The 13,462-nt window shown below is 45.9% G+C and overlaps 1 long non-coding RNA gene across 1 annotated transcript in view; it reads right to left on the bottom strand.

Moving 5' to 3' along the window:
• The window catches only part of LOC137532546 (uncharacterized), a 28,747-nt gene extending 20,838 nt beyond the window's left edge, over positions 1-7,909 (bottom strand). Inside the window, exon 1 of the long non-coding RNA XR_011023953.1 lies at positions 7,470-7,909. This is a non-coding gene — a long non-coding RNA (uncharacterized lncRNA). The remainder of the gene's footprint in view (positions 1-7,469) is intronic.
• Positions 7,910-13,462: the final 5,553 nt, after the last annotated feature.

Raw genomic sequence — 13,462 nt, 5'->3', positions numbered from 1 at the left:
GTAATTAGTGGGTGTTTAGGGTAGAGAACAGATGTAAGCACTGCACTTGGGAGGTGATCTGATGTCGGATCTGCGGGCGATCTATTGGTGTGGGTGGGTGATCAGATTATCCGCAAGGGGCAGGTTAGGGGCTGATTGATGGGTGGCAGTGACAGGGGGTGATTGACGGGTGATTGACGGGTGATTGACAGGTGATCAGGGGGGATAGATGCATACAGTACACAGGAGGGGGGGTCTGGGGGGGGGGTCTGGGGAGAATCTGAGGGGTGGGGGGTGATCAGGAGGGAGCAGGGGGCAGTTTAGGGTTAAAAAAATAATAGCGTTCACAGATAGTGACAGGGAGTGATTGATGGGTGATTAGGGGGGTGATTGGGTGCAAACAGTGGTCTGGGGGGTGGGCAGGGGAGGGTCTGAGGGGTGCTGTGGGCGATCAGGGGGCAGGGGGGGGAGAAATCAGTGTGCTTGGTGCAGACTAGGGTGGCTGCAGCCTGCCCTGGTGGTCCCTCGGACACTGGGACCACCAGGGCAGGAGGCAGCCAGTATAATAGGCTTTGTGTACATTACAAAGCCTATTATACTCTTTACATGCGGTGATCCGGGTGCTAGTAACCCGCCGGCGCTTCCGAACGGCTGGCGGGTTACAGCGTGAGGGGGCGGAGCCAGTCGCTGGCGGCTGATCGCGTCACGAATGACGCGATCGCCGCATTACCACGCCCGCAGCCGCCCCGTGGCCGTATTGCGGTCGTTTAGGCCCGGACTTTGCTGCCGCCCATCGACTGGGGGGCGGTCCTCAAGTGGTTAAACACGAATTTGCGAAAAAACATGATGAGATTATGCAACGGAAACTACGCTCACGGAATTTCGAACTACGGTATGTCTGGCAATTATAAAATTCCAAATTCGCATCATAGTGGCAAAATTTCCGTTAGTAATTACGTAAAATTATTTAAAATTTAGTCTCAACACTGCCTGAGAGACAAATGAGGAAGAAAGAAGGACAGAGGGTTAACAATATTTCTTTAGGGAAAAAGGACTTTATATAGGATAATAATGCATTGAATGGTTATACATGCAGTAAAGTGTACAGGATGTCACAGAGAAAAGAGAAAAAGGAGAGGAGCGCTCTCCGGTGCATTAACTTTTTTTAATTTTGCTTACATAGTTACATAGTTACATAGTTATTTTGGTTGAAAAAAGACATACGTCCATCGAGTTCAACCAGTATAAAGTACAACACCAGCCTGCTCCCTCACATATCCCTGTTGATCCAGAGGAAGGCGAAGAAACCCTTACAAGGCATGGTCCAATTAGCCCCAAAAGGGAAAAATTTCTTCCCGACTCCAGATGGCAATCAGATAAAATCATTAGGCATTACCTAGTAATTGTAGCCATGGATGTCTTTCAACGCAAGGAAAGCATCTAAGCCCCCTTTAAAGAGGAGCTGTTAGGTATAAGGTCTCAGAGAAAATAAACACATATATCAGTAGCTAAAGATTGGCTGTACTTACATTACATATGCATTTCACTGTCCACGTTTGGATTTCACAGAATTTGTATATAGTATATGCAGAGATAGATGCTCCTGACAGCTCATGGCAGGCTCCATGTTTTTCTGTCAAATGTGTCGTCATGTCCTGCCTGCTTCCTGATCACAGAAAAGCTCGTACTGAATAACACAGTGTGCAGTGAATATTAATGAGCCATGTGGCTAGGAACAATAGCTGACTCCTGCAGTGTACTCTGCCCGGAGATTTATCAGTGCTACGCGCTGGACTGATTACAAGCTGCTGTAACGTCTCATTAGCAGCCGAGGGGAGGGCCCCAGAATGCTTTGCAGTATAGTATGCGGCTTGCGTCCTGCTTGGGTCTAACAGCTTTTCTGATAAGCACACATCAAAGGTAAGAGTGATTTTTATCTTCACTAATGCCTTTTTGGCTTCCTTCTAAACTGTTTAACACAGGAGAATAGAGGTTTAAATTAGCTTCTGCAGCCTGACAGTTACTTTTTAAATTCAGGTATAGAGTTTGCCATAACGACTTCCTGTGGCAATGCATTCCACATCTTAATCACTCTTACTGTAAAGAACCCTTTCCTAAATAAATGGCTAAAACGTTTTTCCTCCATGCGCAGATCATGTCCTCTAGTCCTTTGAGAAGGCCTAGGGACAAAAAGCTCATCCGTCAAGCTATTATATTGCCCTCTGATGTATTTATACATGTTAATTAGATCCCCTCTAAGGCGTCTTTTCTCTAGACGAAATAAACCCAGTTTATCTAACCTTTCTTGATAAGTGAGACATACAGGGCGGATGCATAAAACATTCTGTTCCAAGGCACTTTATGGAAACCCACGGGGGGCGGCCTGATAATTTGAAGATCATGGGAGTAGAAGTTGTTGCAAAAGACCCCAACAAAGGCCTGCGTTACAAAAAACTATGTGAAAGAGAGTCATATTGGATTTTTAGATTGAATTCTCTAACTCCAGTGGGATTAAATGAAGGTTTAGAAGTAGCAACTTATATCTAATTCACCACCCTTCTATTTTTTAAGTGTATAAGTATATGGATAGGGAATGATTGTGGTATACACAAGGTTCATATGGCTTCTATATATACACTCAATGGCAAAAGCCCCAGTTAGCGTGCAGCCTTTTATTACGTAGCTGCATAGGCATGTGTGAGCATGAACCCCTGTATGTATGTACACACAAATATATTTATATGATATGGAATGACATTTTATCTATAAGTAATCGTGATAGTGAGTTTGATGGAGCCATTAATTGTTTTGTCACTTTTAATATGAGATTATATTGATGTACGGTATGTATGGTTCAGATATTTCTCATGAACTCGGCTATCTACTTCTACCTCCTACCTTTACATGAATTTTTATTTGCTTATTTATTTGCTTCCTTGTATACAAGGATCTACTATGTATATTGTTATTGTCATTCTATATATGTAAAATTTGTTATACACGGCATGTAACAGATATAGTTGAGAGTCCCCCACTTATTTCTCCCATTCCACCATGGTGAGCCAGAGGCACGCAAAGGTTGCTGCCTCTGATTCTTCCGCAAATGATCCCACTTTTAACTTTTAAATTCCAATTCTCCATCTTTAGCCTCTTGGAGCATACGCTTCGTAACCGCACATGGGAGCATATCGCTCTTTAAAGTTGTATTTTAGGTTGCTTAGCAACCATATGATCATTACGTCCTTTCTGTTCCTTTAAGAGCATGCACTAATATATTTGCTTATGCCTGCCCATCACCTCCAACGGTGCAGTTACGCGCACAATATTGCATTAGCCATAGCCCGCCCACCATCGCCGGAATTCATCCAGTTATAGGAACGCACCGCCTTGGCGTGTTTACTGCGATTACGACGCTACCCTAGGCCTCTCAAGCACCCTCCCAACCGCCGCATACTAATATTGGTTCCACCCAGCCACCATAGGTGAGCCCGCAACGTTGCTAAGCAACGATATGTTTTTTTAGCTACGCCTTCTTCACTTTTTAAAGTTGTATTTTAGGTTGCTTAGCAACCTGCCGATTGTTACGCCCTTTCTGCCTTTTAAGAGCATGCATTAATATGTTTGACTTTGCCCGCCCACTACTTATATTGATGTAGTTATGCGCACACTAATGTATTTACTTATGCGATATATGTACTTGCTTATTTATAATTTGCCCACCATCGCTGGACCTTATCCAGATATAGGAGCGCACCGCCCCGGCTTGCATATTCCTGTTGCCACGCAACCCAGGGCGTCTTATGCGCCCTTTCATCTGCATGATAAGCGCACACTAATATTGGTCCCACTCGGCCACCTTCGGTGCACCCGTAACGTTGCTAAGCAACGATACGCCCTTTAAACTTGCCTTTCTGCGCCATGACGTCATCTGACGAAGGCGTGGAACGCCGAAACGCGTCATGACGTCCTAGGCGCAAGGCAGCTGCCGCAAATTCCTGTGTACCACATCCCGCTGGCGTGATCTGATCCATTGGATTACCATTACTACTGGCCATAGTGTGGAGGCAGCCAGATCGGTGATTTAACATCAAGGACACGGTGATACATTACATTGTGATGAGTTTTAATCTAAGTTGAACATTGTGAGTTTTATTTTTTTACCTTTGTGCGAGAAGCAAAATTAAAAAAGTTAATGCACCGGAGAGCGCTCCTCTCCTTTTTCTTTTTTCTGTTTTTATCAGCATTGTTTACCACTGTCCCGGAGTAAACCAGGAGCTGCACTCATTGGTGGCTTAACAAGTACTTTTGGTGACACTACCTAGCTGAGCGCAGTGGAATAAGTTCGAATTGTTGTTTTTTTCTAGGATGTCACAGAGGTATCTCATTGGGCAGTGCCCAAATTATAAGTGGGAGGAACATGATCTGAAGGGAGGAACCAGTTAAAAGAGGTCAACATACTAGCACGCTAGCCCCTGATAAGTCAGGTTGGATGGCCAAATACATGGGGCGGAGCCAGTACACGTGACATAATTACGTCACGCACAAAGGAAGGAAGTAGGCAGTGGAATGCAGGAGGTACCCACGAGAGTGCGAGGCGATAGAGAGAGTGGGACGCCGTTCTGCAAATAGGGCCCTAGGAGAAACCGTCTGTGATATGCCAATCTTTTTCTGAGAGTTTGTAAGTAGTTCATTGGCACAGAAGCGGGTCTGTATCCGGTTTGCCAGGCGTGCTATGTGCTGATTTTTTATGGTTATGTTTTTATAGAGGATTGAACAGCTTTTATTGAAAAGCGAGGTGTTTTGATGTGAATCACTGATGATCATGGTGAGACACAGTGTTAAACCTGACTGAGACCCACCTGAAAAGTGAGGTGGCGTCAATATGGTAACCCTCTCTGAATGTGAGAGTGTCACTTATATGACCACAGATTAGCACATGCACTGGGAGACACGAGTGTAGGCTGGATTGATACGCTTTGTGCCCCTAGGCCAAGCCTGTTGCGGCTTGCCTTTTATATGCAGCAGTGGCCCTCCCGTGCCTTTGCATTTGCATCATCCATGTACTGTATTCCCTCTCTTTCATGAACAGTTTCCCTGGGCAACAGCTCTCCATTTTCAGCCTCTGGGTTCATCTGTAGCATCTCTTCCATGTTCAGGTGCCCCCTTAGGCTGCTGCCGCCCAAGGCCTGGGCCTTTGTGGCCTTTTCAGAAATCCTTGATTGTGGATAGTATAGATGTACAATGCAAAACATTATGCATTGTTTGTTATTGCAAAATGACAATCATGTACCATTTGCAAGCTGCATACATTTACATACATTTGCATAATACTTTAGAAACTATGAATTATTTGCATCTCATTGACCATCCCTCCAGTTAGGGCTGGTTCACACTGGAGCGCTTTTCCAGCACTTTGCTGATCACTGGCAATCAGTATTCTCACTGCAGCATTGCGATTTCTATAAACTTGCAAACACGCTGCATGCAGCATTTTGAAGCAATCGCAGTACATTTCTCATTGCTCAAATAAAATCGCTAAGCACAACCGCCCAAAAAACACACATTGCAAAGTCACAAATGCCTTTTAGTGATGAGCAGAAATGACGCCTATGCGTAATTACACATCGTAATTCGCAATTACGCAACGTAATCGTAATGTGAAATTTCAGGGAAAATCGTAATTAATTTTGTATGTAATTGTAATCATTTGCAATTTGGCATCATAGTTTGTGTAATTTGCACTTACCGTAATTTTGTGCCGAATTTAGCGGTTATAAGCAAAGTCCCCCTACATGCTATTGCTGCCAAAATTGTTACATATGCTAAGGAGAATAAAGGGTATGTAAAAAAAAAAAATTGAAAAGACCTTATAGTTTTTGAGAAAATCGATTTAATAATGCAAATGAAATATGGTTTTGAAACTGTCATTTTTCTAAGTTTAAAAACATTTTTTCTTTGCCATTTAAAATCGATTTTCTCAAAATTATTTTTTTGTCTTGTACCCACTATTCTTCTAAACATATGGAGCAATTTTGCTGACATTAGCATGTATTTTGCTTTGCTATTCATCACCAAAGTTGTCACAAAATTGTGTGACAATCTATTCCCTACCATAGTCATATGTACCATATGTATTACAGTGTGGTGTATGTATCGTAGTCTAGGGCCAGCCCTAGGCAGAAGCCGATTAACTTATCTGTATGTTTTTGGGATGTGGGAGGAAACCAGAGTGCCTGGAGGAAACCCACACAGACACTACCAGAACATATATAAACTCCATGCAGTGCCTTGGCTGGGATTCGAGCTGAGGACCCAGTGCTGCAAGGCAGGAGTGCAAACCACTATGCCACTATGCTGCTGACTATAAGGTTACATACAGCATTTTGGGTGCGTTTCTCAGTCCCCAAACTAAATACCAAAACAAAATAGCTGAAAAATGCATTGAAAAATAGCAATTCCTTAGTGTTTTGTAATTGTAAGTGGAACGAGCCTTAAAGGGTAACTGAAGTGAGAGTGATATGGTGGCTGGCGGATCGCTCAAAATCAGTCTTGTCACCCGAACGACGGACTGCACACACGCCCGATTTGGCGTGCGGACGACTGAATGACGGGACGTTCAAACGACCCTTCATTCTGAAAAATCCGACGTGTGTATGGGCCTTAATCCCCTCTCCTCCTCCTTCCTACGCTCTGCCTCTGAAATCAATGGCTAGTAACACCTCCCCCTCCTCCTGCCCAGACTGAGCTCCCATGAGCCCTTGCTACTGCCTTGGCTCTCTGAAAACCTGTGGGAGTGGTTTATTTAGTTTATAGGGAATTAGAGCATTAAAACAAAAACAAAAAAGTATTTGGCTTGAGAGGAATGCCCAATAACAATAGGAAAGGAACACAATTATGCAATGTGTAAAAGTTTACCTCGGATCCGGGTGAACACATCCAATCTTGATTGGCCAATTTTACGCTCTAATGTAGTGTTAGGGCCAAGCTCCCAGAAAAAATGTTGAAGTAATGCGTGACATTTATCCAAGCAATGTGTAGCACTGATCTGAGGACATTTCTAATTTTTTAACACAAGATTTATTTAAAGTGGACCTGAACTCTTGCACAGGACAGAAGGAAAGCATAGAGAAATGCACCCTGTACGTATTCAGAGAGTTTAGCCTGTCTAATCCCACCTCATCTGTGACTAATCACAATTGTAATTTGATATATCAGCTGGCTGCCTCGGGAGAGCAGCAAACTTGTAAACAAAGGATGTTAACACTATGTCTGATTCCATGAAAGCAGGAAGTAGACACACTGCAGATTTATTGCAGGATTGGTATCAGCTGTAACAAAGAACTGTTTTGCTCTAAAGTTTGTTATGCTGTTGCTTATCTTTTAGAGCAGAGAGGAAGTTCTGAGTTCAGGTCTGCTTTAATTTAGTTCTCGCTGGGCGGGTAGCCTACAGCTTTGCACTCAGTTATTACACTATTTTTCATATCCCTCACCTGGATCCTTGCCAGTAATTCGGTGCTATAACTCTCCCTCGCCATGCAGGTAACATAGCGTCCGTCAATCAGACTAAGCAGGAACCAGATCAGCGGAGCCTTCCCAGCCTGTATCGTTATGTACAAGACATGGCGGAAGGAACAGTTGTCTGTGGCCAGCAAACCAGCTGATCTTCTTGTCCTCATCATCAAACTGAGAATGAAAAGAAGGATGAGTGGCAGAACTAAGAAAGACGTTCCATGCACTCTATTTATCACCAACTCATATGTACACACAGCATTCCTTGTCAGGAGAGCTTGTACAAGGAGCAGCAATACAAAAAGAGGCAAAGTCCCGATCGTGTGAAAATTGTTGCGGAAAAAGTTAAAGCGTGTGTCTGCCGGATTCATTTTCTTCTGTGTGGTAAGAGTGTTGCTTCACCTTGCTGGAATAGAGTCTAATCAACTCCCTTCCCCCCAGATCATTTCCTGTTTATATGTAGAATGACTCATTGTTCACCTCCATACTGCAACCTATACTGTGCTTTATATCATAACACAGAAGATCTTGCAGCATCATGTCCTCTAAACAGATGCCAAATACCAGCCTCTTGGAATCAGAGAGCTGTTAGTGAGGCTGGGAATCACAGGGCTTAAAGGGGCACTGTGGCGAAAAATTGTAAAATTTAAAATATGTGCAAACATAAACAAATAAGTATGTTTTTTCCAGAGTAACATGAGCCATAAATGACTTCTCTCCTATGTTGCGGTCACTTACAGTAGGCAGTAGAAATCTGAAAGAAGTGACAGGGTTTGGACTAGTCCATCTCTTCATAGGGGATTCTCAGTAAGGCTTTTATTCTTTATAAAGATATTCCCTAAAAAGGATTTAAACAATAATGCTGGCCAGCTTCCCTGCTCGCTACACAGTTTTTTGGCAGTTGGACAGAGCAACTGTCATTCACTAAGTGCTTTTGAAAATAAATAAATCCCTGAGAATCCCCTATAAAGAGATGGACTAGTCCAAAACCTGTCACTTCTGTCAGATTTCTACTGCCTAATGTAAGTGACAGCAACATAGGAGAAAAGTAATTTATGGCTCATTTTACTCTGGAAAAAATGTACTTCTTATTTGTATGTTTGCACATATTTTAAATGTACAGTTTTTTGCTGTAGTGCCCCTTTAAGTAGTAACAAACCTAGAAAATGTTATTCTGAGTACTTTTATCCTTCAATTACCATACCTTCAATTTTTTTGAGATCAGAAAGAGGGACACTTAAGCCACACCTCTTACCACGCCTCTGACACACCCCTAATCACGCACACTATAAAGATTTCAATGATCCTGGATCATTTTACTTCATATTAACATTTAAAAAAAAGAACTATATCAATTTAAGGGACAGGAATAAAGTTTAGAGTCAATTAAACACATTTTTCAGTAGAAAAATACATATAACAACACAGGTCTGTACACGAGTCCTGCAAGATGGACAAATGAGGAGGAAAGAGGGACTGGGTTCCCAAAGAACGACTGTCCCTCCAAAAGACTTAATTGTGTCCGCAACACAGTGGATACAACTGTGTTAGTGGGCTCAGGGCCTTAGGGCTCGTTACCATATGTAATGCAGAGCTGCGTGGATCTGTGTTGCACGTGATTCCCCTCAGGAGGGGCACTTCGGGTCTTCTTGCCTGGAGTGACAAAAAGGCTAGAGGTGCCCCTGTGCAGGAGTGTTCCCTCCATCACAAAATTGGTAGCCCTGTCCATCCAAAGCCTGCACAGTTGACCCGGATGACACATATACTTCAATAGTATTGTCTGGAATTGGCGGCTGATTGAAAATACCCTCTCTCAAGTGCCGAAGTAGTGGTTAACACTGTTTACTAGTTTGGTTAAGTGAAGGCAGTGGATGGATTTGTAGTGCATGTCGTGGGGTGTCCCACACATGCAATCCCGCAGATGACCAAAAAGCGGTACCAGTGGTGTGTCACTGGATGGTCAGTGTGTGTGTTATGATGTTAACCTGAAGCACTCCACAGCAGTCTAGTTTAAATGCTTTTAAAATTTTATATATGATTTTACTGCACCTATTGTTTGAGCAATAAAACTTTTGATAAGCCCTAAGTTAGGGTTTTTTTGTTAGGTTTTTTTCTCTTTTGAGGTTCAAGGTGTTTGAGGAACACCTTGATCACCCCCCCTTTCCCCCCTGAATTGGATGGGTGAAGCCTTAAGGTTCGTATACACGTCCGATAAAGATCGTTCGTTACGAACGATTCGTGACGTTTACACGATATTCAAATTAGACGGAAAAGATCGTTCGTAATGAACGATTGTGTACACACGTGAACGATATAAGTATAAAGTACTGAGCGACGAACGATTAAAAAATGCGTGCGCAAACGGAAGTGACGTTATGACAGGCAATAAGAACATGCGTTATCGGACGATCTTTGTACACACTGCAACGATTGAACGATTATCTTTCGAAAAAATCCGCCGGGTTGGATCGGTCGGATTGAACGATAACGGTCGTTATCGTCCCAAAAAACGATCGTTGGAAAATTTGGAGCGCACGATTATCGGTCCAATTGTCGTTATCGTTCGTTTTTGAACGATCGTTATCGTACGTGTGTACTCAGCTTTATGGTGTGCTGAGGAGTGACTACAAACGATTAAATTACATGTGTACCTTACAATTTGATGACCACCTGCACTGCTTATGTAGCATACAAAAACTCAGAGCTTTTCCGCATGGCTCAATGTCAAACTAACAATATTCAGTGCACCTTCTACTAACAGGATATAGAGCGTGACATAGTCCTCCATAATGACATATTAAAAAACAAGTACGCTCATGGGCTCATATATCATCAAGGAATATGCATTTCATTGCAATTATCAAAAAAATATGACAGATCAAAGCTCACTATAGCCACATCAAAGATTGGACAAGTGCCATCTAAACATGTATAGTATGTCACTCTAACCCAATTGTAAATATACCTTGATTGGCAAACAATGAATATGCTCAGAACATACAAAAAAGACGCACCAATCTGTTAATTATAAACAAAATCTTTATTGACTCACCACTTAAAGAGGAGTTGAGATGGCTCGAACCTCCGATTTTAGGTTCGCAAACCTCGAACGCGAACTTCCGCAAAAGTTTACGTTTGCGCGACCTTTGCGAACCGTAATAGACTTCAATGGGCAGGCGAACTTTCAAAACTTCAAACATTAATTCTGGCCACAAAAGTGATGGAAAAGATGTTTCAAGGGGTCTAACGCCTGGAGTGGGGCATGGCGGAGTGTTATACATGCCCAAAGTTCCGGGTAAAATTACAGATTTGACGCAGAGCAGGGTTTTAATGGCAGAAATCACATTGCATGCTAAATTGAAGGCATAAAGTGCTTTAAAACATGTTGCGTGTGTATACATCAATCAGGGAGTGTAATTAGTGTACTGCTTCACACTGACAGACCAAACTCACTGTGTAACGCACCACAAACAGCTGTTTGTGTAGTGATGGCCGTGCTGGACTGGTCCGCACCATGGCGAGAGTGCAGACGATGGTGGTTTTCAAGCCCATATGGTCGCGGGGCTGAGGTAGCTCAATGACAGAACAACAGTGACAGTCCAGCTGATCGAATTTGGTCTGTCCACAATGAAGCAACGACCTTATTATCTTGGGTCAGGTGTGCCCCCCCAACACACTCATATAGCCGGTCATTGCTTCATTGTGATACGAAAGCCCCTTCATTGTGATACGCAAGGCAACGATCATGTAGGGGAATTGACACTTGTACATGCCTTTTGTTGTTGCAACTTCAGTGCAGCCAGAAAAATTAGGCAGGCATGTACACGCACCAGAAAAAATTATTACTTTTTTTGTTAGCGGGTAGCAGCGGCCTTAAAAATTCAGGAATCCACCTGGAGTCCTGGACCCTGTTGGTGGTGGCGGAGAAGGCAGTCAAGCGGCCTGCAGGCAGAGATGCTGTGTGGGGACCAACTTAGTCTTGGGGCAGGCAGTCACACGGTGTGCAGGCAGAGAAACTGTGTGTGGGGAGTGACTTAGTATCCCTTTCGTGATCCATGCCTCATTCATTTTGATAAAGGTGGGGTACTGAACACTTTTTTGACCTAGGCGACTTCTCTTCTTACTGACAATGCCTCCAGCTGCGCTGCGCTGAAGGTCCTTTCTGACAGGACGCTTCAGGCAGGCAAGCCAGAAGTTGGATTGTAAATTGTGACAGCTCTGGCCTTAGGTCAAGCCTGCGCACCCAGTAGTCCATGGGTTCATAGCTGTTGTCTACATCCGCAGTTAAGGCCAGGTAGTCGACTACCTGCTGGTCCAGGCGTTGGTGGAGGGTGGATCCGGAAGGGCTAAGGCAAGGCGTTGGACTAAAGAATGCCCGCATATCCCACATCACCATGAGATCTCTAGAGCATCCTGTCCTTGCCTGCGTGGACATGGGAGGAGGAGGAAGATTACTGGCAGTGGCACCTTTATTCCATTGTGCTGTAACATCACCCTTAACCTCCTGAGCGTTCTGGACGAGCTGAGCTCGTCCAGAGACGCCGGAGGGTGCCACTCAGGCCCTGCTGGGCTGATTTTAATCAAATAAAAAGGAGCACACGCAACCGGCACTTTGCCAGCCGCGTGTGCTACCTGATCGCCGCCGCAGCGCGAAAGAGGGTCCCCCCAGCCACCCGAGCCCAGCGCAGCCGGACCAAACAGTTTCGGCCAGCGCTAAGGGCTGGATCGGAGGTGGCTGACGTCAGGACGTCGGCTGACGTCCATGATGTCACTCCGCTCGTCGCTATGGCGACGAGGAAAGCAAAACAAGATGGGCCGCTCATCGCGGCCCTTTTTGTTACTGAAGTGCGGATCAGGAGCAGTGGCGTCCCTACCATGGGCCGGCCAGGAGCGCTCCGCTCCGGGTGTCAGCTCCAGGGGGGGTGTCATCAAGGCCTCCCCAGAAGCCTTGATGACACAGGAGGGGAAGCAGCGCTGAAGGAGGGGTGGCAGCGTCGGCGGGGAGGGGGGAAATACCCCCCCACATCTCCCTCACCTGGGTCCCCTCCTTCGGCGCTTCCCCTCCAAGGGCAGAACGGGCACTGACAGGGCGGCTGATAGCCGCCCTCAGTTTACCCGAGCAGGGCTACGGGAAGATGGCCGCCGAAGCCCGCACTGGAGACAAAAATAGACGGCAAGATGGCCGCCGACGCCATCTTGCCGTCTATTTTTGTCTCCAGTGCGGGCTTCGGTGGCCATCTTCCCGTAGCCCTGCACTGATGACGCAGCAGGAGACGGCGCGGGACATTCAAGAGGAGCTGCGGAGGCTGCATGGGACTCGGAAGAGAGGTTTCATCTGCAGGTAAGTGAATGGGTTTTTTTCTTTTACAGGTGCACCGGCCCGGCCACCCACCGCTGCTGCCCACCTACCCACCGCTGCTGCCCACCACCTACCCACCACTGCTGCCCACCTACCCACCAGGCTACCCACCGCTGCTGCCCACCTACCCACCGCTGCTGCCCACCTACCCACCAGGCTACCCACCGCTGCTGCCCACCTACCCACCGCTGCTGCCCACCTACCCACCAGGCTACCCACCGCTGCTGCCCACCTACCCACCACTGCTGCCCACCTACCCACCAGGCTACCCACCGCTGCTGCCCACCTACCCACCACTGCTGCCCACCTACCCACCAGGCTACCCACCGCTGCTGCCCACCTACCCACCGCTGCTGCCCACCTACCCACCAGGCTACCCACCGCTGCTGCCCACCTACCCACCGCTGCTGCCCACCTACCCACCAGGCTACCCACCACTGCTGCCCACCTACCCACCACTGCTGCCCACCTACCCACCAGGCTACCCACCGCTGCTGCCCACCTACCCACCACTGCTGCCCACCTACCCAGCAGGCTACCCAGCAGGCTACCCACCGCTGCTGCCCACCTACCCACCACTGCTGCCCACCTACCCACCGCTGCTGCCCACCTACC

Source organism: Hyperolius riggenbachi, chromosome 9 (genome assembly GCF_040937935.1).
Source record: "Hyperolius riggenbachi isolate aHypRig1 chromosome 9, aHypRig1.pri, whole genome shotgun sequence".
Classification (NCBI taxonomy): domain Eukaryota; kingdom Metazoa; phylum Chordata; class Amphibia; order Anura; family Hyperoliidae; genus Hyperolius; species Hyperolius riggenbachi.
This window is presented reverse-complemented; position numbering and strand designations above follow the sequence as displayed.